Source organism: Cupressus sempervirens, chromosome 7 (genome assembly GCF_028749045.1).
Source record: "Cupressus sempervirens isolate cs-2001-9-10 chromosome 7, ASM2874904v1, whole genome shotgun sequence".
NCBI classification, from domain to species: Eukaryota; Viridiplantae; Streptophyta; class Pinopsida; order Cupressales; family Cupressaceae; genus Cupressus; species Cupressus sempervirens.
Genome location: NC_143124.1, coordinates 144411698 through 144417833, shown reverse-complemented (window position 1 = coordinate 144417833; position 6136 = coordinate 144411698).

Here is a 6136-nt window from a genome sequence, read left to right as displayed (position 1 = left end):
AATCATCATCAGTAACTAAAAATATTGAATAATCATCATGCATACATGAAGTATAGAGTAACAAGTAATCTCATCATAAAATAAACTAAATGTAAATCAATATTTGATAATCTCCAAAATAATAGTACTAATCATCAAACATAAAACTGGCCTAAAAGAGTTTGGCAATGATAGAAAAAATGCAAACTAAGGTAAGGACTACACAACAAGTTATAGTTAAGTCCTTCTACATAATAAGAATTGTCAAACATGATAGTTTCTATCAATTTGATGGATCCTTTACCTTTTATCTAACATGGTGCATCATTACCAAATCTTGCACTATTTCTATTGTAATAATCAAGGTTAATGAACTTACTTTTATCTCCAATCATGTGATGTAAAGACCCACTATTAATGATCTATCTATCACTCTTGTTCACATAAGATACTAGTACAGTTGCCTCATCCTCATTAGAATCATCCTTCATTGCAACATACACCACTTCATCACCATGGTCATCAGATTCATCTTTATTTCCTTCTCAGTAATGTAGCAAGACTTCTTTCCTTTATCTTTATAATCTTTCTTGTCCTCATCTCTTTTACTTTTGTATTTTTCTCCACTTCTATTGTTCATCTTCTCTAGACATCTAGCAGCAATATGACCACCCTCATTACAATTAAAGCACATGATAGGTAGCTTATCTTTGAATTTTCCTTTGCCTCTATGAAATCTCCTTGCCAGTAATGCTTTAATCTTTTCTACATCCTCCTCATTTGTATCACTCTAACTAGACACATATTTGACCTCTTTCTTTTTTTCTTTAAGATCCTTTAATGACAATTTAGCTTGGAAAGTAGATTCAATATTCTAGGTTTTGAAATTATCAAAATTAGAAAGTTCAAAGGCAACGAGTCTACCCATCAATCCTTCAAGGGATAGTTTGCTAGTGCATATACATCATGGTTCTTGTATGGAAGAAATTATAATAGCATAGATAGGAAATAGTGTTCTTAGTAAATTGATAATTATAGTCTCATCATCAATAATATCATTATCTACTCTAATAGCATTCACAACATCTTTAATTCTTGTATAATATTGGACAATGTTCTCACCTTCTTGTATTCTCATGTCATTGAATTTCCTTCTTATAATTTTAGATTTGGCTCTCTAAACATTTGTATCTCTTGCATAAATTGTTTGTATAGTATCCCACATCTTCTTTACAGTGTCACAATCTTTGATGTCATCAAACTCTAAGTAACTTAGGGTAGAGGAATCTCCAACATTGTATGATTGTGTTCTTTCTTCTTTTTCAGATCATCAATAGTTAGGGCTCCAATAGGATCAACATGCTTAGTAGTGATGGTATATTATGCATGGTCTCCAAGACCTCCTAGGTGTAGCTTCATCAAACTTTTCCATGTACAAAAGTTTTCCTTGTTTAGTTTGGGAAACTTCTTTTTATACATCTTGATCTTTAGCTTTTAGTACCTTCAAACTATTTCAACTTGAGCATTGGTGCTCTAATACCAAATTTTTGAATTATTTATACTAACTAAGAGGGGGGTGAATTAGTTATCCAAGGTCTAGATGTACAAATAAAACTTTTCAGTGTTAATCAGATCCATATCCATAAAACCTCAACATGCATGCATCCATTAGATCATACAACATTTTAACTTTGTAGGTTACTATCCTATGTCAAAATAACTTTGCAAAAATGTAAACATAAAATATCATAAGAACATTCACACACTTTGACACAAGGATTTTTTTTAGAAACCCAATTTGGTAACATGCTACTCATTCTTGCTTTTTTGAAGTGATGCCCTCTAGAAGGCCAACCCTATTAAAGGTTACAATACAAAGTGTTAAATATAACCTAGTTAAAGGATTCCAATCACCCTATTAGGTTAACACTTTGTAAATGCCCTCTAGAAGGCCAACCCTATTAAAGGTTACAATACAAAGTGCTAAATATGACCCAGTTAAAGGTTGACCTATTAGAATTTTACATGGTTAAAGGATTTACAAATGACTATTAGGTCAACCTTAATCCAAAGGATTTTATCCACATTGGTAGAATTATTATAAAGTAACAATAGGTGATCTGATAAAAACTTAAAACTCACTTGTAGATTATAGATCTTTGTTTAAGTCCTCCATTCTACTTGGCATTCATACTCTTTAGCTCTAATAACTTGTTGACCCTTCAAGAATTCATCCCTTTAAGCCTTATTTCTATGTATTCCAACTACAATCTCTTCTATTTGGCCACTTGATGAAGCAATACCCTAGACTCGTTATCTTCCTTAGGTTCTCGCACATGACAACCTTTTCTTCTGACCATCTATATCTATAAATAGATAATTTAGATCTTTTACCTCTTAACCATAATTGTCCATTTTAGGGTTAGGTAGGATTCAATGAATCCACCTACTTTTCCATTTTGTTCCTTTAGAATCTTCCTTGAATTCACCTCAAAATAATTTACCTTAAATTCTTTGCCACCATCTCATCATAGTCATCTTCCACACTCTTCACATGTTAGTTGTTCTTGAGTTGGTTCATAGAGTTCTAGCAGGACCTTTTTTAGTAACATCAGTTAGCAAGGGTCACTATGTCCTCACAGTCATTGATGAATTTTCACACTACACATGGTTCTACTTTCTTAATCACAAGATTGAAGTGTTTGATAAGTTTCTATCCTTCAAGAGTCATGTTGAGAAGCAATCAAGTAAAGCCATCAAGGTTCATATGGACAATGAAAGTAGATATGTGAACTCAAGACTTAGAGAATTTTGTGAACTTGAGGGTATTGATCTTCAGAATCCTATAGCATTTAGTACACAAAATAAAAGTGTAGCAACAATGAGGATTAGGAATCTTAAGTCAATGGAAAGTTGTATGATTCAAGATAATTCTCTTTATCCATCACTTGAAGTTGAAGTTATAAGTACTACCATTCACATCCTTAATAGGTCTCCTCATAATGTCTTAGATAAAATGACTCCTTTTGAGGCATGGTGTGGAAGAAAACTAGTTGTAAAACACTATAGAGTTTTTGGTTGTCTAGCATGGACACACATATCTTCAAGGGAATGCAAGGCACCACCACCAAGGCCATGTACTTTCATTAGATATGATGAAAGTGTTAAGGCATATAGACTTATTGATCCTAAGACTCATGAGATATTTATAGAGGGGAATGTTCACTTTGACAAAATTTCACATAGCTTATCCTCTAATCCTCTCCATAATTCATACATTGTGGAAACTGATAGTGATAATAGTGATAGTGATTCAACAGGTTTAGATATGGGGGATCCTATTGACAGATGTAGAACAAGGTCACAGCATCAGCACATTCCACATGCATACATTGCTACAGTGATAGCTCCATGTAATTTATTACAGTTGGGTACACCTTGTGTTCCAATTCTAGCATCAGGGGACAACCATATGACAGCGATTTCAAGTTTGTTTATGGAATCCTACATATCAGATTTGATTGATGATATGCATCTTCTCTTTGATGAAGAAGATCCTTCTTCAATTGTTTCGAGGTAATACTCTAACCCTCATGTCCATTCTCTACATGATCAATTGTATAAGGTTGATATGATTGTGGATTCTTATGTATAGAAGTTGTAGGAGGTCTCTTTATCATTTGAGGAGATAGTTGGTTCTTTGGGATATGTTCTACATCCATCTTGTCTACAAAACATGAGTCTACATCTCATTTTAACACATGGTGTCTACAACACAGGAGTTTGCATAATCAACTGATGCAGGAGCATCCAGAGGTATAAGGGCAATCCCGTGTCATCCAAAAAATGTACTTAGACTTAGTTTTTGTTTCATGTGTTTTCATTTTTGAATACCCATTTGGGTCAAATAAAGGTTCCAACTCTCACATTTCCACTATCAGTGTGCTAGAAAATCCAAAAAAAATAGGAGCATGTAATTGGGCCATCATTTTGGTGAACTAGGAGGTGTAAATTGGCTAGATGAATGTAATTGTAATTTAGAGCATTTCAAAAAAAGAATCAAGCCAAAAGGCCCCACGGTTTGAAAGTTATTGCAATTTTTTAGGTTTTTGAGACCTCCTAAGAATGCTTCAAAGTCAGGTTAGGGGCACTAAATGACCTCAAAAAGGGACAAAAAATGGGGGATGAGTGCAGCTTATCCATAGGGATATAGAGTGCTTCGAGAGCTTTTTGGAAATGTAAATGGTTCATCAATCAAAGCTACAGTTCAAAAGTTATGCCTCTTGAAAGTTCGGTGACCATTTCTGGATTCTTCTAGATTTGTGCCAACTTCTAACGCAGCTTTTGGAACCTTCTATTTGGTTTATGGATGCCTACTAGCAGTTTCTAGAATGTACTCCTAGTCCTTAACCCTCCGAGGTCTATTTAAGGAGATTTTTGGCATTGTAAAAGGCAGTTCGGAGTGGAGTTTGAGAGAAGGTACTGAAAGGAGAAATTATCTCTAGATTTATGCTATTGTAAGCCCTTAGGGCATGTTTTGAAGTTTATTTTCTCTATACTAAATGTACTAGCTTATTTTTTAGTTAATACAATTTCCCTTTTCTGTTGTGTCCATTCTGTTCTTGGGTTGTGTCCCCATCATCAACTAAGTTGTCATGCAGACAACATAGTTGTTCACACTCTAATTAAGCACATGCTATCTAAAAAATAATTTTACATGACACACCCATGTTAAGCTTATCCTCTCATCATCGCACTAACTTTTTTTCTTAATGGAGGATAATCTACTCTTAGTGGATATGTGCTTAGTTATGAGACTTATCATTGTGCTGACTCCTAGTCATTCTAGAGGCCTCGATATTTAGGTACTCCTAGTGTGTGTGTGTACACCAATTTAATTTCATATTGTTATTTTGATCATACTTTATTGGTCCATATTGTGCTAGTGCTTGAGCTTCTTGATCTTGCATGATTTTTCTAAAACACAAGATCTAAAAAGTAGTTTAACAGCAAAAACAAAAAGTCAAAACTAATAAAACATTGTGGTGGTAATAGAATTTATTTTGGAATGAGGTGTTGTAGCTATATATAGCTCTAAGTTTCTATAGGTCTAAATTGCATTTCATTACAATATTATTTTTGCAAAATTTTGGATTGTATTTCATTATAGTTCTTGTCATTACTTGCAATTGTAGGTAAATAAAGTGTAATGACTTTTTTTGTTAGAAAAAATGTTTTGATAGTAACCATTTGAAATGAGGGATCTACAAAGAGAATGATGTGCAAGAAAGATTTTTTTAGTTCCAATTGTAAAAGATAAACAATTCCATCAATTTTGGAAAATAACCCTATTTTTTAGCATAGAAAAAAATTCAAAATAGAACTAAACCTAAAAAGAGGGCTAAAAAAAGACAAATATGTGCAAGAAAGAAATTGTTTATTTCCAATCGCAAAAGCCAAACAATTCCTTCAATTTTGGAAGACACGGAGCTACTTAGGAATTCCATATGATGATTGAGTTTAATTGTTTATTTTGTTGTTCAATACAACTAAAGCATTTCTATTTTGGCAATTGGATGTTCATTACTCACTATTCAATTTTTATTGTAATATTATATTTAATGATTAATGGTGACTGGTACATATTAAAATTATGGTACAAGTTAACTTTCCACTTAGTGTAGTACATTAACTCTTTATTTCTCATGTGTTTGGTTTTTGATACTTTATAATCAACATGTTAAAACACGAACTAGGAATGGTTTATGAAATTTGGATTTTCTGAGAAAATCAGAGAGTTACTACCATACTACTATAAATCTATTCTTTTTAATAAATTTTTCTACTACCCCTTTTAAGATACTTCTAAACTACAATTTTTTTAATTCAGGTTCTAAGAGACCGTTATCAAAGTGAAGCAAATGTTGCATGTTTGGTTCCTAGAGACATAGTTAGCATTAAACTTGGAGATATTATTTCTGGAGATGCATGTGCCATCTCCTATTCAACCTTGTTTTAGTTGGACACTCACTATTAAATTTATTATTGAAGCCTTTCAGAGAAATTTGAATGTCTACTTTGATGTCAAAGGAATTATAATGGTTTGTCCTTTTCTTTTTGTGCTAATAAGAATAGGGGTTTGAATTATTCTTTTACA